This window comes from Drosophila virilis, chromosome 2 (assembly GCF_030788295.1).
Source record: "Drosophila virilis strain 15010-1051.87 chromosome 2, Dvir_AGI_RSII-ME, whole genome shotgun sequence".
In the NCBI taxonomy this organism is placed as follows: Eukaryota; Metazoa; Arthropoda; class Insecta; order Diptera; family Drosophilidae; genus Drosophila; species Drosophila virilis.
The window spans coordinates 12,579,728-12,605,486 of record NC_091544.1 but is presented as its reverse complement, the minus strand read 5'-3'; the positions used below and the strand labels follow the sequence as shown (position 1 = coordinate 12,605,486).

The window sequence follows — 25,759 nt, the reverse complement described above, 5'->3', positions numbered from 1 at the left end:
GGTATCTGCTGGTCCAGCCCTTGGAGCTGTCATTTCCACTTATTCAATCAAATTCACCTTGAAAAAAAAAACACTCTGACACAGAAGCGTAAAAAAAATGAACACGAGCATAAATTTGAAATTACATCGGTCTGATAAAGAAGTGCGGGGCGATAGGAAATGCTGGGCAGGCACTTGGTAAATAAATTGAAATAAAATATGAAAAATGTACTTCAACCAAATGTTGCGTGCCTAAAAAACCGAAATGAATTGTGGCACATTTTTTCAATGTACTTTCAAATAGGCAAAATAATATTACATTACACGCATGCCACCAATAGATACATAAATATAAAGCAATAAATATATATATATACATATATATATGTATATGCATATGTATGTGTAGCAGAGCTGTGTGTGTGTTGGCACGGACACAGCTGCAAATAAAAATGGCAGCTTAATTTATGAAATTAACAAGCCTACAAAAATATTCTCGCTAGCAAATAAATAATGAAAACAAACTACAAAAGAAAAAAAAAAAACAATAAAAACAATAACAAAATGGCAGCTAAAATTGTTGTTGTACGACGTTGGGCCCTTTACAGCTAACGTCGACAACCCACGAGAATTTATTTTTTCATATGTCACCGAAATTAGAAAAAAAAAACACACACACACAAAAAACTCACGAGGCGCTCAAAGCATTGAATGTGATAGCGTTCAAATTAACTGCGGGGTGGAGGGGTCTCTGTTGTTGGTAATCAACCTTGAATTTGTTTATTTACACAGCACATACATACAGACACGCACTCGAACACACACGCACCTATACAAACTAGGAACAGCCGAACTATTTTTTTTTTGGTGCGTGCCCCACAAAAAACCAAAAGAAAAAGCACACGAAGTGCCGAACCGGCTAAAAAAACCCACAGAGAGCCCGTTAGAGGCAAACATATCAAGAGTAAAAAACATTTTCAATATGAATGAGTAAGTCAGATTAAAGGGAAAAATGGAGATGAGCATTTGAATTTAAATGGAAGCCCACAGACTCCTAAGCTGTGTGGCAATTAATGTGGGCTTTAATGCAGAGAGCTTTACAAGCACTTGAAAGCTTTAAGTGAGCTTCAATAAATAAATTCATATATATTTATATATATATATGTATATATTAAGCTAACAGGGAATATCTTTTTAAAAAGCTTTGCAAGCACCTAAAAGCCTCAAGCGGAATTCTTAGTTAATATAATGGTTAGAATAACACCTTTAAGCTTTCAGCCAGATTTATTCCAAGTTACGAGAGCATAATTATGTACCTGAAAGCTATATATAAGATTTATTTTAAATATTAATCGTATACCAACTTTGCAAGTATCTAAAAGCTTAAAGCGATATAAAGCTAGAAAGAGGTTCTTTTGCGAACTTTGTAAGAGCATATTAAATCTTGAATCGGAATTTATTGCATTTATTAATCTTAAGAAACTTTTTAAGAAGCTTTGCACGTAAAAGTGTATACTTCTTTTGCATTTAAATATTCGTTTTAAGCACCTTTAAGCTTAAGGCGATATAAAGCTCATAGTAATTTTTCAATAAAAGAGCTTTTTAAGCATCTAAATCTGAATAAATGCCAGATTAATTTTAAATATACAACTTAAATGAACTTTTAGCTTGGCAACTAACTGAAAGCTTTGAATAAGATTTATTACAAATGCAGTGCTCATGAGTCGTCTATAATTTACTGCCAATCGCTTCCTGGCTTTTATTGTTGTTTTTATTTAACTTATCGCACATTCAAATATATTATTAAACAAATTGTTTATTGTTTTTGTCTTGGTCTTATTAGTTAGCTTTTCTGTCTGTTCGATTTAAATAAATTCCAGCACATGCTGCAATAATCACATTTATGAAGTCATCAAATCAGCATAAAACAAACATAATTTGCGTGTGTGCACGTGATGGAAACATGCAATCGCCTAAAAATACATTTCTGTGCTGTTTATATACAAATCAATTTATTAATATACAAGTTTCTTGTTGTATGCGACTTCACGTTTACCTTTAGCTTTTGTCCAAAACTTGTAGCGCCCAAATCAGACGGCATTCAAGGCTATGCATTTAAATTCAAGGCGTGCCTCATAAGTATTTAAATTTTATCTACGTCATAAATTGTTGATAATAGCAAAATTAATGCTGAAATTAAAAGCAGTGATCAGCATTTGTTTTGTGGGCGACAAATACTGCAGCATGGCTCGAACCACTGTCGCACAGTGCGTATGCGTAATTATTTTGGATTAGCAATCTGAATAAATGAACAGATTTGAACTTTGCATATACGCCAGTTCCAATAACTGAGTTCCATAAACTTGTGCGTCAAATTATTGAACTGGACACGTTTTTGGGTGTCGTTGCACGCGAGGGCAGGCAACATTCAGTTCAATGAATAAATACTTAATTTAAACACGCACAAGCCAGTTACTGCTCAAATAAGTGAATGACTAACTAAGTTATTTGCATTGATTAATTTGATTTCGATGCGTTGTCAAGTGCATTATCAAGTTCAAAGTGCCTTATTAGTAGAGATTTGTTTGAGATCAAAGACAAAACTCGGTTGCTCTTTGCATAACGCATAACAAGTGCGAGTGTGTGTGTGTGTGTGTCTGTGTATGTGTGTGTGTGTGTGAGTGTGTGTGTGAGTGTGTGTGTGAGTGTGTGTGTATGTTAGTATCTAAGGAAGTGTAGCGAATGTCGCGACACTTGGCAATCGCACACTTGAAATACATTTCTCGATATGCATCTTGAGATGTTATTTTGTGCAAGCGCACGAATAACAAACAAACAATAAATAAATAAAAATCGAAATAAAAAAACGAATAGAGAAATACACTGAGAAACTAAACTAAAAATAAGCTTATTTATTGCCACTTTGCTTTGTCTTCCGTTGCATCAGCTGCTGATGAAAATGAATGCACTGCAAATGGCAATTTACAATCTACAAACAGAGCAAAACAAACTGTGCCCGTTGCACTGTGCCGCACCTCAGGCAAACCTGCCACCGCCGCCCCCTATCGCACACACAGCCCGCACGCGGCAGCCGGACAGACAGACAGACAGCAGCAGCAGCTGCTGATCAGCCTTAGCTCAATGCCAGCTCAATACGTATCCAAGCTTATGTAGCTGCTGCTGCTGCTGTTTTGTATCTGTGCGCTACATTTTGCCCCGCCGCCGGGGCCACTTGCAGTTAGCCGTTGTCATTGCGGTCGCCTGCAATGCGCGCGTGCGTGCGAGCGAGAGGGCTGGCATTTGGAAAATTAGGTTATTGGGTCATGATTCAGTTCGACTAGCTAAGCGACATACAAAAGCAACAGCGTCTCGATTTGTATTTCGTATTTTGTATTTCGTATTGCCAGTTGGAGCTGTGTCGACTTGTAGATACTTGTGTTGTAGCTACTGTTCGGCATGCAATGCTATATTTTGCTTTTATGTTATTCCTTTTCTTTTTGTTATAATGTTATTTTTTTTTTTTTTTGTATTTATTTGTCATGTTGCAATTGCAGCACAGTGCAGCGCAGACTCCGAATCTGAACCCACAGCTAAGCCTCGTCTAAGCTTTGCATCTTTTCTAATTGACTTCCCTCTTTTGTATGGCTGCTGTGATGTTGTCATTTTCATTGAAGTTGCTGCTGTTGTTGTTGTTGTTGTTGTTGTTATTGCTGCTGCTGTTGTTATCGCTGGGGCAACACTTGACACTAATTAGACCACTCTTTGTACTTTGTGGCAGCTACTTGTCTAAAGTTTATCATTGCGGGCAGAACTTAACATTTGTAACGAACACGACGGCTACGCTGGGCGCGTCTTGCCTAACACTCGTGTTGTGCATTGGGAGCGTACTCCGTCTACGGGTTCCGACCGTGCTCAGGGAAGGGGCGTGGGCTCTTTTGCTCCCTAACACACTCGACGCGTTAAGTATAATAAAGAAAAAAAAAGGTAGACAGAGTTAAGGTATGACGGAATACCACGATATATAAGGAGCGACTACGATCTGCAAGCAGAATATATCATATAGAGCCGAGGAGCTAAGATGTTGGCTACCCTCGGTCTTCACCCACCCTACCTGTAGCTGCATCTGCGATTGTCGTTGCAACTACCCTTATGTATGCGATACTATTTACCTAAGGTGCCCAAAAAGGAATTAAGATTTCATTTTATCATATAAGTGTATTCAAAGAAGATTTAAACTCATGATCGTACTTCATTATACATTACGTGAGAAGAACAACGTTTTTCTATTTTTTTTTTTTTTTTTTATAAAACTAAACTCAATCTGGGCAAAAACACACATGAATGAGATTACACTTCGAAACTAATATGAAGTTAAATCACTGCTGATCTGAATGATCCACAAAAGTTATTTGTAATTACGAAGGCTGATTAGGAGTACACCCGCTGACTATAACCGCGATTCAAACAATACGTACAATTCGATATGTTGGCTTATTATCTTTTGTTCTTTCACACAGTACTCACTACTTTAGTATGATCCAACGATGTCAGCAGGCCTGTTGACGACGATGATGTGCTGTGGGCTCTTAATTTGAACTATGTAACGTAGAAATATAGTAGTCAGCGACATATACATGCTAAATCAGGATCGAAAGACAATGTCAGCGATATAAAACGGAAAGAATTGCAATTTAAATTTCATGTGTACTTATGCCCTTCGCTTATACCTACGGCCAGTATGCCGTTTAACAATTATATCAGATGTTATAAATCCGAGTGAGGGTGCGCGCTGGTTCGCTATCCACCAGATCTGCGCTCAAGAATGTCCGGGAATCAATGGGTCGAACACGTGGTCACGTTGGTCTGCCTGTGCGTGCAGCACGAACTATTGGTTAGCGGGGTTCAAAGCTTATCTGCAGAAAATGAGACGATGCTGAAATCTTGGTCCGCCCTTAGGAAATTCGCTCCCTGCTACCAGTGTAGATTGTCGCTTTTTGGAGCTTTGGGGCCTTGGCTTTGGCTCCGATAAGGACTACGCGTTATGCGTAATTTTTCTTTTTGGCACGCAATAACGCAGCCCCGCGCTTTAGCCTGCACCTTCCTACGACTACCACACACAGGAAAGGCACCCCACGACTCCAGTAACGATCCTTTAGTGAATATTTGTCAGTGTCCGAATTCTGAAAATGTTCTTTATTCCGGTGAAATGTTATAGCCAAGCTCTTGGGAGCGCATGATGTCTATATTACCCCTTTTCTTTCTGGGCACCTTGGACCTTTTTTCCTTCCCTTTTATTTAATTATTTTTTTTTTTTTTTTTTTTTTTTTTTTTTTTGAGCTTGAGTGCCGATACACGTGGGTTTATTACGCCCACGTGAAAAATTGAATTTTATAATTTTTAAAGCAATCTAAACCGACTGTACTCGTTGGCGATTAAAATGGAAAAGAATGACGCCTCGCCAAAACTAAAAGAAGCAATTTAGCATTCACCCAAGACACGATATTTTCATTCGCAACGGCGTCATTAACATAGGTCATGGTCACTCTGGTTATGTTATTAACCTCCGCTGATCATATGTAATTGCATAAATGTTATGGTGCAGTGCTGCCTATTCAAGCTGATTGCGATCAGCTGATCATGCCAATGGCAATGTATGTTTATGTTTACAGAAATAAAACTCATCACCCCATCACAACGCAGGTTTAATCGAAAGGATTAACTAATACTGAGATAAAAGCTGAAAAAGGGGTGATTACTTATATTCCCAAATGTCTTTAGCATGGTAATGACCAAGTTCTTTTCCCTTGAGGTCTTCTAACAAATATATACAATTACCAATTTTTCGTTTGATACGTGCCTTAGTTCCAACTGGTGCAAGTTTTGCGTTGAAATGCTTAGCCAAATTGCTTAAAACGAAGTTGCGTTTTATTACTATTTGACCGACTTCAAAAGAACGAGGGCGTGTGCGTAAGTTATACGTTCGCAAATTCTTTTCATATGCCTTATCCATGTGTTTTTGAATATTAGAACGTATTAAGGGAAATTCGTCTGCTCGATCGAGTTTTAATTGCCCTTCATTCAGCATGTTCAGGCTTTTGAGCAACTTGTAATCATTGCCGTGCTTAATCATATTTTGCCCAAACACAACGAAGTATGGAGAAATCCCAATAGATTGGTGTATGGTGTTTCGTAACGAACTATTTATACTGCTAATGTATACATCCCATAGGCTTTGGTCGGACCGAATATATGTGCGCAAAGCAGCATTAATCGAACGATTAACTCTTTCCACCGCGTTTGCCTGTGGCGAGTATACACCGGTACACATATGCTGTATGCCGTACTTCGACAAGAGTGAGGAGAATTCCAGGCTTTTAAATTGAGTGCCATTGTCACTCACTATTATCTCGGGTACTCCAAAACAGTCAAAAATATCTTCTTGCAGTATATCTACCACTACTTTGGCATTGAGCCTTTTTATGGGCTTGAGAAATGTGAACTTTGAGTAGTGATCCAGAATGACGAATATACCAATGTTTCGTTTTTTTGATGGTGGGTACGGACCAACAAAGTCGACATATAACCTTTGGAAAGGCCTTTCGCTGACCACTTGGTTTCCCATGGTTGGTTTGAGGCATCGATTAGGAACTTTCGACGTTTGACAGAACTCGCAGTGGCGTATGTACTCGCGTACGTCAACCACCATGTTCGGCCAGTACAAATGTCTGCGAATACATTCCAAACATTTGGCCATCCCACAATGCGCGGATGTTGGTTGATCATGTGCTGCTTTCATAACATTTAAGCGTAATTCAGATGGCACAAATAATTTCCAACCCTCCATGTTCTCATCTACACTACTAGCTGAGGGTTCATTTCGGAAATATATATAATCATCTACCACTCGAAAATCTGGCAAGTTGGAACGAATAATATTATTTTTTAGCCGGCAGTATTCGTTGGATCGAAATGCCTCCGAAGACAAGTCGATTTCAGGGTATACCTCTAGGTCCACCGCAGCTACTTCGTCTGCTGGCTCAAAGGCACGGGAAAGCGTGTCTGCGACCACATTCTCACTACCCTTGCGATGTTCGATAGAAAAATTATATCCTTGCAATTTGAATGACCATCTAGCTAGTCTACCACTTAGATCTTTTTGGTTCATTAGCCAACGTAAACTTGCATGATCAGTCACGACTTTAAAATCGTGTCCTTCGATGTACATGCGAAATTTTCTTACAGCCAATACAACGGCAAGACATTCGAGTTCCGTAACGGAATAATTTCGCTGCGCTTTATTTAGTTTTTTCGACATGTATGCGATGGGTCGCTCGATTCCTGACTCATCACATTGGGCTAACAGACCGCCCACGCCATGCATGGAAGCGTCGCATTGGACTATAAACGGCTTCTCATAGTTTGCGTTTATCAAGAACGGTGCTGAGGATAATTTTCTTTTTATTTCTTCAAACGAAATTTGAGCATTATCATTCCAAGCAAATGACGTGCCCTTTAGCAATTCTGTTAGGTGAAAGATAATCGACGAATACTGAGGGATAAACCGTTGATACCAACCGGTCATTCCTAGGAATCGTCTCAGCTGTCTTTTTGTTGACGGCACTGGAAAATCTGCAACTGCTTGAACTTTAGCCGGATTAGGCTGCAAGGTGCCTTCACCTACGATGTAACCAAGATATTCGACTTTTGTTAGACAAAAATTACTTTTACGGATATTAATGGTCAAACCTGCCCTACGCAATCGTGTTGCGATCTCAGCCAAATGAATTAAATGTTCATCAAAACTTTGCGATAGTACAAGTAAATCATCCAAATAAACCATAACATGACCTTTCATGTCGTAAGGAATTACTTGATCCATCAATCGGCTCATGGTCTGCGGTGCATTGCACAATCCGAATGGCATCCGCTTAAATTGATATAGCGGCCTGTTCGGGATAGTGAATGCGGTTTTTGCCCGCGATGATTCATCCAAGCAAATTTGCCAAAAGGCATCTTTTAAATCGATTTTCGACACACAATGTACAGGAGGAAGTCTACTTATCAAGCCATCTAAATTTGGTATAGGATAAGCATCCTTACTGGTCACTTCATTTACCTTGCGGCAGTCTAAACAAAATCTAACTTTTCCAGGCTTAACAATCAATATCGCGGGAGATGACCATGCGGAATATGGAGCTTCTTCAATGACTCCAAGCTTGATCATCCTATCTACTTCTTCGCACAACAATTTTTCCCTTGCTGGTGATAACGGATAAAACCTCTGTTTTATGGGCTTGGCGTCCCCAGTATCGATGATATGTTCTACAAGAGTAGTCTTTCCTAGACCATCAATTTCAAACGAAGGAAAGGAAGTGATTACTGATTGTAAGCGTTTCTTTTGGGCTAGTGTTAACGACAACTGATTCGACTCCACTTCTTCGAAATCCACTGAGTTCAATGTATTCGAATGATGTACTGAAATGCCAAACGCTCTCCAGAAATCTATTCCACAGAGAACGTTTTCCTTGATAGACGGGACAATTAAGAATTCGAAATTATTTGCAATGGAGTTATAAACGATTGGAATTGAAATGGAACCTACAACATGTTGTTTTTGTCCGTCGGCGGTTCTCACATCGCCTTTTATTTTGTTAAAGTCAATTTTCGAATCGAGAATTTTATTCGCTAAGCTCCCTCCAATCACGCTTTTCGTAGCCCCACTATCTAACAAGGCTAAGTAATGCTGATTGAATATTTCTAAATTCGTGAACGGTCGCACGTCGTTTGATCGATGATCAATCGCTGAAATATGATGCTTATTTAGCGAGCGTCGCTGAGTCCATAGGTTTCTTAGTCTCTCTGACGAACGAGGCTTAAATTCAACTTTGGGTTCTGAAGCGAAAATAGTTGCTCTACGGTCTAAATATTCGTGTAAACGGACGTGGTAAGGTTTAAGTTTTGTCTGACACGGTTTTGATAAGTCTGGTGTGAAGGTCGAATCAGGTGTTAAGGTATCTTTATTAAAGTCTGGATCCGAGGCTATTGACGACGGACATTCGCGTTTAAGAGACGACGAAAGTCCTCCGGAGAGTTTTCCGAAGCAGGGTTACACTTTCTACAAGTGGGTTTGTAAGTGTCAACGGCACCACAGCCGTAACAAAATACACGACGCGCTTTTAAACATTCTTGATATCTGTGTCCCTTTTCCTCGCAGTTCCAGCAAATCAATTTATCCGGAGAATGTATAGCATTTAAGTCCCCAGTTTCTACCAGATTCTGCGTAAGATCCGTCATTGTGGTATCTTCATGGACTACCTCGTTGACTACTCGTTGTGGTTTAATTGGTCGAGAAATTGGCTTGGAAAGGTAATTCGAATAGAACGCTTCATGCTTGTGACATTCTTTGCGTAATGTCGCAAGACTCGGAGTATTTACATGAAGTAGTTCGTGTCTCAATTCTGGTTTTAGGTTGCGCTTGACATTGATCACTAACTCTGAGTCTGACATTGGTTCCCGTAACGCATCTGACAAGGCAAGAATCGTATCTAAAAATTCATCAAAGCTTTCGGACCCTCGTTGTTTGCGTCTTCTAACCATGTCTTTTATGTCTTCGTCTGATCTGTGGTCTTTATATCTTTCTCGCAAGCATGTGCACAAATTGAACCAGCCCGGCTAGCTCAGTCGGTAGAGCATGAGACTCTTAATCTCAGGGTCGTGGGTTCGAGCCCCACGTTGGGCGCCATTTTTCTTATTATTTTATCTTGTAACGAACACGACGGCTACGCTGGGCGCGTCTTGCCTAACACTCGTGTTGTGCATTGGGAGCGTACTCCGTCTACGGGTTCCGACCGTGCTCAGGGAAGGGGCGTGGGCTCTTTTGCTCCCTAACACACTCGACGCGTTAAGTATAATAAAGAAAAAAAAAGGTAGACAGAGTTAAGGTATGACGGAATACCACGATATATAAGGAGCGACTACGATCTGCAAGCAGAATATATCATATAGAGCCGAGGAGCTAAGATGTTGGCTACCCTCGGTCTTCACCCACCCTACCTGTAGCTGCATCTGCGATTGTCGTTGCAACTACCCTTATGTATGCGATACTATTTACCTAAGGTGCCCAAAAAGGAATTAAGATTTCATTTTATCATATAAGTGTATTCAAAGAAGATTTAAACTCATGATCGTACTTCATTATACATTACGTGAGAAGAACAACGTTTTTCTATTTTTTTTTTTTTTTTTTATAAAACTAAACTCAATCTGGGCAAAAACACACATGAATGAGATTACACTTCGAAACTAATATGAAGTTAAATCACTGCTGATCTGAATGATCCACAAAAGTTATTTGTAATTACGAAGGCTGATTAGGAGTACACCCGCTGACTATAACCGCGATTCAAACAATACGTACAATTCGATATGTTGGCTTATTATCTTTTGTTCTTTCACACAGTACTCACTACTTTAGTATGATCCAACGATGTCAGCAGGCCTGTTGACGACGATGATGTGCTGTGGGCTCTTAATTTGAACTATGTAACGTAGAAATATAGTAGTCAGCGACATATACATGCTAAATCAGGATCGAAAGACAATGTCAGCGATATAAAACGGAAAGAATTGCAATTTAAATTTCATGTGTACTTATGCCCTTCGCTTATACCTACGGCCAGTATGCCGTTTAACAATTATATCAGATGTTATAAATCCGAGTGAGGGTGCGCGCTGGTTCGCTATCCACCAGATCTGCGCTCAAGAATGTCCGGGAATCAATGGGTCGAACACGTGGTCACGTTGGTCTGCCTGTGCGTGCAGCACGAACTATTGGTTAGCGGGGTTCAAAGCTTATCTGCAGAAAATGAGACGATGCTGAAATCTTGGTCCGCCCTTAGGAAATTCGCTCCCTGCTACCAGTGTAGATTGTCGCTTTTTGGAGCTTTGGGGCCTTGGCTTTGGCTCCGATAAGGACTACGCGTTATGCGTAATTTTTCTTTTTGGCACGCAATAACGCAGCCCCGCGCTTTAGCCTGCACCTTCCTACGACTACCACACACAGGAAAGGCACCCCACGACTCCAGTAACGATCCTTTAGTGAATATTTGTCAGTGTCCGAATTCTGAAAATGTTCTTTATTCCGGTGAAATGTTATAGCCAAGCTCTTGGGAGCGCATGATGTCTATATTACCCCTTTTCTTTCTGGGCACCTTGGACCTTTTTTCCTTCCCTTTTATTTAATTATTTTTTTTTTTTTTTTTTTTTTTTTTTTTTTTTGAGCTTGAGTGCCGATACACGTGGGTTTATTACGCCCACGTGAAAAATTGAATTTTATAATTTTTAAAGCAATCTAAACCGACTGTACTCGTTGGCGATTAAAATGGAAAAGAATGACGCCTCGCCAAAACTAAAAGAAGCAATTTAGCATTCACCCAAGACACGATATTTTCATTCGCAACGGCGTCATTAACATAGGTCATGGTCACTCTGGTTATGTTATTAACCTCCGCTGATCATATGTAATTGCATAAATGTTATGGTGCAGTGCTGCCTATTCAAGCTGATTGCGATCAGCTGATCATGCCAATGGCAATGTATGTTTATGTTTACAGAAATAAAACTCATCACCCCATCACACATTATCTGGCTGAATGGCTGACTGGCTGGCAAGCAGCTCTATGCAAATATCTTTTGTCCGCCTTTCAATTAGCGGCGGCATAAATATTTACTCAAATGATAAGACGAAATAGCTAACACAGCAGCATTGTATATAGGAAGAAAAATCAATTGCTCCCCATACAAAATAAATAGAAGAGATTCAAACAGCCTGAGCCATTAATACAATTGAACAATGAACAGCAACAACATTTACAACAACATAAAGAACAAAATCTTAGACAATCTTTAAATGCGCTATCGCCATGCGTATGTGGGCTATGTGGACGAACCTTCGAAATTCAACATCTTACATCTATGTGGAACTCGCCCACAAATCAAAGTTTTTCACATTTAATTATGCCATTTTTTTTTCGAAATGTAAACAGAGCATATTAAGATGTTTATGTTTTTGCTGTTGTTGCTTTTTTCTGCTATTTTTGTTGAGGCCTATTACATATTTCTTATCGAAAGCCGCAGCTCTATAAAAAAATTGTCGATGCCAAATTTAAACTCACGGCCTGCGAGCTGCACTGGGCACACACCGAATTCTTTGTGCCATTGACCAACATTTTGTGGGGCTTTTCAGAAATGAGAAAATGAACAACGAAAATGAAAATTAAATGATGAAAACTGAGGACACCGCTGGCCATAAATTTCAATCAAAATGAACGATGTAAGCAATTAAATTGCGAAATGTTCTTCTTTTTTTATTTGTATGTACACTCAACGTCAAGACTGAAATGTTTAGATAGACCGAAAATTGCTGTATTTCAGACTGTAAAACTGATCAAAGTTAAGATTCTCGATTCATGAATTGGTCAATTAACAATTTCTTTACTATTTGTTTAGTTGCAGCAAAGCTGTACTTCTGTTTAACCGTTTTTTTTTTTTTTAGATTATTATAGAACAACAAAAAAAGGTTAATTTACTGCCAATTACAGGCATAATCATTTAAGTTTTGAGTACACACAGTTCAATTAAAGCTCCTAATTCAATGTTGTGTGCACACTCAAGAGCAATTAACACTTTTGACCCTCAACTAACAAGCGACAAATATTTAAATTAATAGCTTGCATAATTTTCATAATGTATCATAAATTTCTGTACAACATTTGTTTATTTAGTCGCAGACATGTTTATTGTGTGGGTGTCGAATTTGTTGCTAATTTTTACGCATTGCCCCAAATTATGAACGTACAACTCCAAAACATGGCACGCAACATTGTAACAGTGACACCAAATACATTTTTTTTTGCAATCAAATTTTTGCAAGCAACAACAACAACAACAACATTGACAATTGGCATTGCTAATGCACCTTGTTGTTGTTGTTGTTGTTGCTTTGAGTTGCTTTGAATTTAATTTCTGTGACAAGGCGACGCGCTAAATTTGTTTATGCCGACTGAGACTCAATGACTCCCAACCGCCAGCGCGTAGCGGGGGCAAGTGCAAAGCGGCAGCAGGGGCCGGCGGCTGGCATACATTTAACACTGTACGCTGTTGTGGCCGCCGTACATACACGTGTATATATGTATATGTGCACAAATCTATTTCTACATATATATTTATTTTTTCGGGCCACACTCAAATATGAGCAAAACACAGCAAGTGACACACATTGCAGTGAGTGTTGCCACAGCAGCCAGCGGCGCCTCTTAGAAAAACCGCAACGCCAAATGCCGGCAAAAGCATTCAGAGTTGGCCCCCATGGCGGCTACGAAATATTTGCACACACACACACACACACACACAACTGCAGCAGGTACATAAATAACACACACGCACACATACAGCAGAAGAAGAAATGTATATTAATATCCTTAGATATTTTATTTATAGATTGTTTTATTTTTATAAGATCAGCAAACCGATCGCAATTTTTTTTATTTTTTTTTTTACTTTAATCATATGAACACAATTAACTAAATGCTGCCAAATATAAGATATAATAACTTTTTTTTTAATTTGTTGTCTTTAATTTTTTTATTTGAAAATAATAAATATAATAAGAACATCTACTCAAACGCCAAAGTCAAGACAATTACAAAAAAAATTAATATATAAATAATAACTATTTAAAATATTTTAATTTTGAACTAGTTTAAATATTGGAAGAAAAAGTAAAGAAGCGCAATGACTGCAAACAAGAAAATAAACTTGAACGAAAACTCGTTAATTTGAGTTTATTTGAGCTCAAATATAAATTATACATTTTATAAAAAATTAATAACAAAAACAAGCTTTAAATTAAATTTTACAAATTGTAGATTTTCTCAATATTTTAATAGCTTTCTTTAAAAATAAACCTATTTGAAAGTTAGCTGTGTAGAAAAGTTGAGAATAATAGTCTATATTTCTCCCTTTTCTCCCTATTTGTCTTCCCCTCTGCTTATCTCCTCTTCGATATTTACTATCTAGACTGCCTTTAAAGAGCATAAGTACTTCGTCCATGTATTCTCGCGTGGCGCCACGAAACGAATGTGTGTCATTATTTCGCCACTGAAGCTGTTTGGTTGGGCTGCTCCCATGGATGTGTATACGCTTTTTGTTTTGGTTTTTGTTGTTATTTATAATTTTCTTTTGGTTTGCTTGTTTTCTTTGCAATTTGCATTTGCATGTGGCACACGGAGGCAAAGCTTAGTCATAACAAAAATCATGCGCAACGTTGCCCGGTTGCAGGTTTCGCATGTGATTCCAAAAACAACATCGCCAGCAACAACTGTTTGACCCATTTCGTGGCCGGGGCAACATGGCAACGGCCCAAAAGCAGGAAGCGACTTTTTCGCCATTCGCGATTGGCAGGGGGCCACAAAATTGGGTCACACTCCTACAAGTTAGAGCCTGGAAAGCTGCCAGGGTTGCCAGACTGTTAGGGTTGGCGACGCTGCAAGCGAAAGTGATTTACACATTAGCTGTTTGATGTCCAACTTCGTCTCGAATTGGCTTGATTAGGCCCCTCGGCTATAGACGCATATGAATTAGTTGCGAGGGCTCCGAGTTATTGGTGAAAGCGGTGCTGTCCCTGTCACGTACCCAATTAAAGAAACGCACACGCAGACTAAACAAATAGCAAACCAATAGAAAAAAGGCAACACACACACGCACACACACACACACACACACACACACACAGACGCAGAGAATGTGCCATGTTCCATTGTAGCTGGGACAGCTTCCCATGGCTCGGCGCAAACCAAAACAAACAACGGCAGCAAATTGTTGGGCCTACCGGTAATTACCTCTGGCATAAATTTTGGTCACTCCCCGGGATGGTCAATAAACTTGACGGGAGCTCAACGAACGAACGGTTTCTCGTATTTGGATCTGGATTTGGATTCGAATTTGCTGTCGGGTTGCTTGACCGACTCCAAAACGGCAAACGGCAAAGGCAACGGCATATTTTTGGACTCATGACGAAATCAACAGAATCTCCCACCTGCGCTCGCTACTCATGCTTTCGCTCACTCTCTCTCTCTCTCCTACTCTCTCCCTTTTTATCGGTCTCTAACGCGCTCGCTTATAAATAAATTATATCTGACACGCATTCAACTCGACGCATTACTTTACTTAATTTATACCCTAACTGTGGACGGGTATTACCTTTTTGTTATGTTATCAAGGGCTGGGTTACCCCGGCCTATATTCCTCTATCTCATTATATCTTTCTTTATATCCCTATTTCTTTTTTTCTCTCTCTCTCTCTCTCTACCCATCTTGCTCTCTCACACAGTCACTCCAACACCTACTCTCTCCCTCTTCTTTCTCTCCCAATCCAAGCTCGACTTTTTGCTATTGATTAAACCCGATTGCGGGTAAATTTATAATTTAATTGCCACAGGCTAGTTATTTCGGCGAGTGAATTTAATCTTCGACCTGTCGAAATTGTTGTTTCTTGCTTTTTTCTTTTATTTTTATGGTTAATTTTTGAGAGAATTTGGTTTTATATTCGTATGGTTTCTGTTTTGATTGTCGGCATTTTCGATGTTGTCTGCCCTTCCTCTGCTTCTTCTTCATCTTCTTGGCATTTTTCGTGTTAGTGTAAAAGAGAATCCCCAAAAAAGATTGGATTCAAATTACGGTTTTTTCAGGCTTCGTTGCACGACCACACCACAAAAGGAATAGCACACACACACACACACACACACACACACACACTCACACTCGCACACAGACGGAGACAGACGGCGTCATGGAGTTCGTTTGCCTCTGGCCACCGCCACCGCCACCGCCACCACCAGCACCGATAGCGTCGCTGCCACCACCAAGTTTGTTGACCTTCAGCCGGCAAAAGGTAGACAACGCACTGGCAAAGGATCACCTGTTGCAGCAGCTGCTCGTCGGGACGTGGTTGCTGTTGCTGTTGTTGTTGTTGTTGAGAGCCGTTGAACCCTCAATCTCGCTCACTGTATTTCATCACCCAACCACAGGGAGAGAGATAGAGATAGGGAGAAATAGAGAAATGAGAGCGGCAGAGCAATGTAAATAAGAACTGCGGATGCCGGCAAAGGAAATCCACGCTTTGATTGTACGATATTCAGCGGAAAGATATCTGAAATTCGTGTTAAATTATATATTGCCTGATTCTCGATGTTGTTGCTCCGCAAAGTAACAACAATTCCTTATCATTATTAATGTATCAATAATATCCCAGCAACAAATTATGTTAAAACACAATTGCTTTCCTAGGACTGCGTCTCTCCTCCCGCTCAGTCTTTATCAACAGGAATTGTTACATAATTTCCTGACAAGCGGCAGCAATAATAACAAATAAAATACATAATAAACAAATGCATGAGAGACACCAGAAGCAGGTGCCAGACGGAGGCATGCAATTGAAATTGAAATTGAAATTGAAATTCTTTGCGATTTAAACAGCGCAACAAACCAATTGGTGCGATAAAAAACACACGCTCGCACACACAGAATTCTAAGATATGTAAATGCGTTTGTTTCCCCGGTGAAATATAAATAAAATACCAAAACACAAGCCCACACTAATACACATTCACACACACACACACACACACAGACGAGGCGTAAGTACGTATACAAAACATTTTTTTTTTACAACCCAAACAGTTGAAAGAGTCAAACGGGATCAACGGCTCGATGTCGGCATCGGTCGTTCCCGAAAGTTGAATAACCCAAATGGGCGTATAAACACAACGTAAAACGCCGGGAGACGCTGCACAATATGCTCTCACGCTCACTCTCTCTCTCTCTCTCTCTCTCTCACTCGCTCGCTAGAGAGGTTCTCTTTTTGACTCTCTGCATTTTATGCGTATTTGAATTGATACATTTTTTCTGCATAATATATACTTATTTATTATTCTAGGAGTCTGTTTGCGTTAAGGGATCGACATTGGTTTGAACTGCGCTTTGGATCAGATCGCAAAGTGGGAGTCTCTCTACTTAGAGCTTCATACAAGATGCATATCCAACTCCAACTGAAGCCAACTAGTTATTATTTCATGTGCGTTTAGGACTGACAAATCAACAGCTTAGCAGCGTTTCACATTTCAAATGCTCAAAGGCATGCCATATCCTTGCCAGATTCGCTTAGTATATTGACCATATCCAATTGCATTTCCGATGCGCATAAAGTACCCAAGCAACCCCTCAACAATCACCCGACGACGCATAAGGATTTTCTTTTCATTTTGGCTGCAGCATGGAAAATCTTTATATGACGCCCTTATTTAACTCTTGTGTGTGTGAATGTGTGTGTGCTCAAATTTATGCGAGAGTTTCCTGTTTCAATTAAATTTTATTAGTGATAATAAAATTTTACGAGCTCTTATTGTAATCGAGGGAAAAATGTCAAGAAAATGCCAATGAAAATCTGAAGCAATTTCATTGTGTACTCACTACAAAAATGTTTGCCAAAGTTCAACTCAAACGCATAACTCACAAAATAACAGAAACAGATTCAAATCGCAAATAATATCTAGCTGTAGTATATGGTATGCATGTCGAGCAAGAATTAAAGGAATGATTCAAATCATTCGATTGAAGCTTCAACAATTTCCGCTTTGACGACGTCATCGCCAGGTTCGAGCAGCTTAAAGCCGAGCGGAGGCTGACAAGAGAGGACAATAATAAGCATGTATATACATGATGACGTCGTAACGTTCGCAACGCCTACACGTCCATGTTCATGTCCATGTCCATGCCCACGCCCACGCCCACGCGCACGCCCCTTTCCTAAAGTAGGGCCAGGCCGCTAATGAAACGCACAGCTGTTCGTCGAGGAGTAAGCAAATAAGTGGGAAGCCATAAATATAGGACTGCAAGGAAAGTGCCATGAAAAGCGAATGCGAAAATGAGTCAAATAAAGTTGAAAAGGCTTTTTTTTTCGGCAGCAGAATGCGTTAAGGGCCTGAGAAAACGCCTGCTCAATGCTTAAAGGAAATGCTTCGTAAGCAACCAAACTGCCAGACAGAGGGGCACACAACAACAACAACAACAACACCAACAACAACAGCAAAGGACAAAGTATGGTAACTCACATTACGTATACGCAGCGTGCGATAGAGACAATAAAAAAACGTTGCCAGATGCCATTAAAGCGGAAGCATCGCCAACGCCTACGCCCAGCCACGCCTAGCGGCATTTCCTTGGCCATATAGAAAACGAAAATATGGCAAACTCGAGTTGATTGTTAAGCGTTTTTTTGGGAGGTGAAAACTTGTAAAGCTAAGGTCCGTTCGCTACATTAAACCAGAAAAGCGGCGCAGATGCCTCCATTGTCTATGTGGTCGATCTATGTGGATTTTGCATGCTGCACGGAAATACCGTAAAATCCAATTTAATCGCGTAATTTACGCATGATTGGCAACGAAAATGTTTTACACCCGATGACAACAAACAACGGCGCGTCTTGAAAGCTTTGCTTCATTTTTTTTCTTTTTTTTTTTGCTGTCGATTTTTCCGTTTTCAGCGCTTTCGAAATGTAAATAAAACGAAAATAGCGCGTGAGAGGGCAATTCGTAAAACTGCGTGAGAGGCGCTGCGTGATGACGTCGCCGCCTACGCGCTGACAAAACGAAGAAGAAGAAGAAACAAAAAACAAAAAAACGCGCCAAGGAAACCCAAAAACGAAACGAAATAAACAAAACAAAACAAAATCGAAAAATCGAAAAATAGACGCCAACAGCGCGCGTTCAAATTCAATATAACGGGCAAAAATCAAAATGGCGGCCATATTGCGTCGCAGTTTTTTGAATGAAGAGCTTGGGCGGCTGCCATTTTGTTTTTGCCTCTTCTTTCTTAGCGCCATCTCACTCCCACCATCATCTCGAAACTAAAAAAGGTGTGCATGCGTATGTGTGTGTGTGTGTGTGTTTCTGGGCTTTGCAGGGCTTTTGGACCGGCCGGTCAGCTGGCTAAGTGGACAGAAAAAACACTTTCACAGGTAAATGTAATACTCGACGGATTGGCCATTTATAAACCAAACCGCTCAGCAGGTGAAAGTGTGTTTACATTGAGTTCAAGATTCCACAGATTCCTGAATCTCCAATATTTTTTAACATCTAGCTCAAGGGTCTTGATTTGTTTATAAAGCTTTCGCACGCTATTTAAAGGTCTACAGAGCAGTTTATGAAATAGCTTATTCTAGTTCAGAAATCCGCTTAAACAAGTTGGAAATTTTTAAACCAGACATTTTTAATTATTAAACCATCAATTTATGTTTGTTTTATTATAGCAATTGCACATCTTCCTCTTAACCCATTTGTAAAAAATGCAACTGATTAACTAAAATTAAGAAACTGTTTAACATTTCAAGACTTGTGCATAAAGTTATCAATCGCAACTTATTCAATTATCGACACATTCGTTGACATTGCGTTAAGTGCATGTAGTGAAATCGCTTTCCACTTGAGTTCTTGACACTTGGCGCTGCTCAACAAATTCAACTAACTGGTTCCGCCAGCTGTGATAAGCCATATACGATAAGCATTCGAGATTTACAATCGAAGTGCGTCGCGGGATTTCAGGATTTGATATGCGACTGACACTTGAGCTGCCGATTCTGCTGCTGATACTGCTGCTGATGCTGATGCTGCTGATTCCCCTTGGGGGGCATGGAGTAAGTTGCCACTGTCAATTTAAACTGCGCAGCGTTGGCCCACAAATTTGTTGAAACCAACACACAAACACTCACACTAGCTCATACAATATCAGATTGTAACAATTTGGGAAAGCAGGAGGAAAACTGTTGCAGTTGCACTTCCACTTCAAATTACGATCAAATTGGATGCCAGCCTCGGGGCGCAGCAACTGTTGCAATGAATTTGAATGGCGTTGAAATGCCAGCAAACACACACACACACACACACAAACACACACACACAATACGCATTTATTTACATACACACATCACACACACTGCACATCAAACAATTGTTGTGCCCTCTTTCCACCAACTTTGGCCCCCTTTTTTTTTGCTGTCGAACATTTTAATTTGATTAAATTTCATGTGACCCAAATACCGGAAACAGTTATTTTTGGTTGCCCCAGACGCGCTTCCCCAAAGTGACAATGGCCGCCACATTAGGAAGCAAAAAAAAATACATATATATATATATATATATATAGGGAAAGATACAACGAAAAGAAGAACAAGAAGAACGAGCAAAATCAAGTTTAGGGTGGGGCATTCGCACGCCTGGGGGAGGGGAGGGTGTCTAAATTATGCGAGGGTTGCCCCATCGCTGTTTGTACAGCCAACAACGCGAAGACAAAGCACAACAAACAACCGCCTGACATTGTCGATGACGTTGCCGCGACTTTGCTGACGTTGATGTCTTCTCTTTTCTATACACTTTTCGCTGCTCTGCCAGCCGCATGAAAAGCAATTTTCATGCGTGGCTTCTTCTTTGTTAAATATGTCTGAAGTATATGTGTGTGTGTGTGTGTGTGTGTGTGTGCGTGTGTCAACGGGCGGTCAACATTGCTGCGTATTTCCGCCACAGAGCCCTAAGTCGTGCCCAAACCCAAGCCCAGGCCCAGAGAGCCGGTTTTTCTTCAAAGCAAACGCAATAATAACAACAACTACAATAACAACAACAACAACACACACACACACACGCACAATCAGCTCAGAGCGTGCGTAAAGTGCGTAACTGTCGCTGTGGCTCCGTTTTTCGAAACGGGTTTTCTGCGGGGAGACAGCACAAGCACACACATATACACGCACACGCACACGCACACGCACAGCGGTCGCCTCCACACAACTCGCTCTGTCCTTATCTAAATTCAAGCATCTCTCTCGCACACTCAACCAGCGCTTTGATACCATGGTGTGTACAGCTGTTTTCTGTTTATCTCGCACTTTCCGCTTATTCTTTACATTCGTGTTTTTGTTTACGTTCTGTGGCACGCACACGACCAACGAGCGACCCAACGGCAGCAGCAGCAGCAGCGCTTCCAGTTTCACACACACACACACAGACAAGCACGCACCCCCATTCCCACTCACGAGCCCAGCGTGTGCATGAGTATCTGCGTGTACGTGTGCCTGTCTGTGTGTGTGCGTGCGTGTTTGCATGCCCTTTGATACACGGCGAGCGTCTTTTGGGGTCTAGCTTCGTCCTGCATTGGATACAACAGGCTGTGCGCGTATTGCGCACTGGGCTTTTCATGCAACTCCTTGTGGCAACCCTCACGTTAAATAACAGCCGAGCATTTGCCACGCTTCGCACACCAAACGCAGCGCCAACGCTTTCACTTTTAAATTAAGTCATAATTTTATACGCAAAAAAAAAAAAAAACGAAACAACGCAAAGGCCGAAGCAAAACAAAAAAAAAATCTTAACTTAACCTACATTTTGTGTGAGCGTATAAAAAACTGCGCAATAAAAGATCACAAAAAAAAAAAATGATACTAATAAAAAATATGCGGCGTAAAACTCGATTGAGTCTGTGTCTTTTATCAAGTGGTTTTTGTTTCTTTTAAGTGTCTGGCGGTAAAAATAATAAAAGCTTGATATTTTTAGACTTTGCCTCAAGCTTCCGGATTGCTTTTAGGCCATGCAACAGCAAAAGAAAACGACTTGAAAAACTTGTTGGCATATTTTTATATAGATGAGATCTTCTGAAATTCTTTTGCACGCACATTATATTTATTTTTAATTACGTATTCATTAATTATAAAGCTGAAGTTCGATATGTTGGTAACTTTACCTTTGGAGCTAGCAGGGTATCTCCTAGTCGGACACTCCCTACTCTCACTTGATTTAAGTCACTTCTATAATCTCTAGAGATGAAACTAATGCATAAAATCGCTTAATTAGCACTAAATAAAATCAGTTGTCTGTTATCTATGAATATTACAAATTCCCGATAACAGTTCTCGATTTCTTATTTGAGTATGTGTGTGTGTGCCCGCGCGTATGTGTGTGTGTGTGTGTGTGTGTGTATCTGTCCATTGTGCCCACATATTCAGCATTTACGCCTGCTGCCAATAATCTATTCAATCTCCGCCGTTTATGAGGCATTTGCCAAGCACTTTGTGAAAATATCTCTTCGACAGAGTCCCTTTTCAATAAATAAAGAAAACCCAATCCCAATGGCCAAATCGAAACGTGTCCATGCCGGTGCCGATGCCTCTGCCTGTGCCTGTGCCTGTGCCTCTGCCTGTGGCCGGGCTCTAGCTAAAGCGTTTGGCAATCCTGTCGCTGCCTGCCGCCCGCTCCCTGCCCCGTCTGTCTGGATATAGGACTGCCTGCTCTGCCGGGTCTGGCAGCGGCTAACGACCTGCCACGGGGTCTCAAGTTTTCGCTTGCTGCATTGCTATGGTTTTACGATGGCAGCAAACAATTTTCGGTTGTTTCTGGCCTGCGTGACGTTTGCCTTTTCTGTATTTGTGTTTCGTTTCCATATACATTTTTTTCTTGTATTTTCTTGAAAGCAGCTAAAAAATGACAGGCTGGCAGGTCACTGCGAACCCCTCTTCAACTCGCCAGGCAGCCAGCTCTGCGTATTTGCTGCACTCTAATGACTAATCGACCTTGCGACCCGATCGGCAGGTAAGGCCGCATTGACCCGACCTAAGCAAAATATCACTTAAAGAAAAAACGCTCTAATTGGAAGCGATAAATTGTCTGGCTACTCGCAAACAGGAACAGCATAAAGCATATCATTTAATATTTGTCATTTTATTTTGTACATTAGCTCAAATCGGTCAACAAGCTGCAATGACCTTTTTTTTGAGTGGACAACGTGGCAGGTTGAACGACATTTTAACCACACTGGGCTCTATCCACGTTGAATTTTAGCTTACGTTGTGTGAGTGTGACGAAAGGCATCAAGAATGCGGCTTGTTGTTCATCAAATGTCAGAGTTTTCATTTCTTTTTTGGCGACCCAAATGCCCAGTTATGGTCAGCAAGTGACAAATGAGTCATTTGGTAATGGACAACAAAAGTTTAGAAGACATTTGAAAAGCGCAACAAAAGCAAAACGAAGAGCACAACTTTGAAGAGTTTAGACTCTTGCTCGATGGAAAAACTCGTTTGTTAACTGAACAATCTCAAGTTTTGGCTGCTTGATTCTAAGCAAAGGGAATGTCTGAAACTGAAGGTGAGCCCAAAAACCAAAATCTAAACGACTTTCAAAAAGTACAAAACAAAATGCAGGCAGCTCGTTTCAGTTTTTGATTTTGTTTTGCTTTAGCTATTTTTTTTTCATCTTATTTTTGGGCTTTTTGTTGTTCGCTTTAATGGTTCGGCTTTGGCGGCCTTAAAAGCCGTAACACCCATACATACACACATCACAAATGCACACCTGACACACACACACACAAACACACACACACAGAAACACACCTCATAGACAGAGCTTGTGTTTGTGCCAGCTTGGTATGTGGGTCAATTTGAAATGGTTTCTGATCAATGCAAAAGAGCCGCTTGAATGATTGAAAGCAAAAGCAAAAAACCGATATTAATATATTGACTGCTTTATAATTTGACAATAAATATTGAAAAGCTTTTAAAAACGAAATCGATTTGATAGCAACAATTTAGACACCCTTAAGCGTATTACTTAAGGCATATCAAAGGAATTCAAAAGTGAAGCACTTCTTGTCAAAGTTAAAAGAGAAAAATCCCAAGATTCAACTTCCTTGGACTCGCGTTCCCTTTCCCCTTTCACTCTGCTGTAAGTAAATGCAATTCCCTTGAGTTATTTTTTCAGCTTTCTTGAGAGCAGTAAAAAACGAAACTACCTTTGGCAAGCGCACAGAACTTGTTAAACAACAGCAGCAAAAAAAAAAAAAAACGCTTTTCACTTTCTTTGGGTCAACATTATTTTTCTTTCTTTTCTTCTTGTAGCCGACAACGTGACAGACGGTCAAACAGTCGAGATAAGTATATTGCAACCAGTTGCGGCCAGTTGCCATTGCCATTGCCATTGACATGGTCAACAAAAATTGCAGTACTTTTTGACTGATACAAAATAAAAGCAGAACAAAAAAAGAATAAAATAATAATAAACAAATTTAATTTATATTCTTTACATTAACTGCCAGAATGGGACGCACAGAGAGGGAGAGAGGGAAAGCGACAGAGAGAAACAGAGAGAGAGAGAAAGAGAGAGAGAGAAATGCGAAGAGCGCTCAAAACTAATTGCAAGACAGATCAGGGCCAAGCCCCCAAGCACGAACCAAAGTAAAGAAGTCAACATTAAGTCGAATGCGAACTTTAACAAAATGTGCCTTAAATGCAGTTTTTTATACCCTTCCAAAGGGCATCAAGAGTTTGTCATGGCATTTTTCATATTTTAAGCTATCGTCATGAATCCGTGCATATGGCAGGATCGGTCAGTTCTGCATAACATATAACTACTAGAGAAGTTATCTCTCGAGAACTGGGGCTTTATCTGAAAAGTTTCCTTTATTTCAAGATTTCAAGATTGCTCATGCTTTAATTGAATTTAAGTCGAATCTCTCTCTTGGCTTCTAGCTCACCTGCCAAGCCGTAATCCATATCTCAGCAAGGGTATTTAACCTTCGGTTTGCTCATAGTTGCCTTTCTTTTTTTCTTTTGTATAAGTTTTTGGGAACACGAAACACATGAATGTATGTCAGTCCGCAGCTCGACGCAGTTGCGTGTAAAATACACGAGCAGCATTTTCAATGTCATTAAAATAAATTTGCTTTTAAATGCACTTCGCATAGGGAAGAGAACTGGCAACGGAGCCGGGCTCTGGGTCTGGCCATGCCCTGCGGAAGTGCGAGCTAACAAATCGCTGCCTGGCTACTTGTCTTAAGACACGGCAGTCGAGCATTTGCTGCCGCAGTTAACGCATAAACGGCAAAGCTCCAGGCAAAAAAAAAAAAAAAAACAAAATAAAAACAAATAAAAGAAAAATGTAAGAATAAGTTGATAAATGGCGCCTGACATTTGCACGAAGAGTTGGGCTTAATTTGAACCTTTAATCATATTGGCTTGGTTAATAATATAGGGCTGTCTGCCGTGCGGGCCACTGATTCATTGGCTGGCAATTAGGCGGCTGACGCGGCGTATACGTCATCGTAATTGAAATGAAAATGCGAGCAACAAGTTTCTCGCTCAAATAACCTTAGAATAAATTGCTTCACGTTTCCGTCAAACACACACAAGCACACGCACACACACACACACACACACACACACAGGCACACTCCCCAACTAGTTTGGCCGGCTCTCGAGCTTTTGTATGTGTCTGTGTGTGTGTGTGTGCGTTTACTCAGTGCCATAAACAAAAGGCTGTTGCTCAAGTCGAACAAAAATTCAAATTCAAATATTTTTTTAGACTGCGTTTTCCCCATTTACGTAGCAACAAACAACAACAAAAACAACATCAACAACAAGAAACAACGACAAGCAAAACAACAATGGCTCATTGTATAAAATATGAAACTGGCTCGCAGCAGACAACGCACGTGAGCATCACATGCCCCAACATCTATGCGAGGACAGCCTTAGATACAGATACATACCTTTATACATCTGCATATTCCAATTGTTGTTGTTGTGTTGTTGTTGTTTTTTACATCTACTTTATGATTATGAAACTGAGCTTAAGCCCAATTGTTGATTGACTTGCGGGAAACAGCATTAGCTAAAAATAATACAAATAAA

The 25,759-nt window shown here is 40.3% G+C and overlaps 1 protein-coding gene and 1 non-coding gene across 5 annotated transcripts in view; one reads left to right on the top strand and one right to left on the bottom strand.

Annotated features, from left to right (window-relative positions):
• The window catches only part of Glut4EF (Glucose transporter 4 enhancer factor), a 149,893-nt gene that overhangs the window by 119,517 nt on the left and 4,617 nt on the right, over nt 1-25,759 (bottom strand). The window lies entirely within an intron of this gene.
• On the top strand, nt 9,646-9,718 carry TRNAK-CUU (transfer RNA lysine (anticodon CUU)). Its single transcript has one exon. It is a non-coding gene; the product is annotated as a tRNA-Lys (tRNA).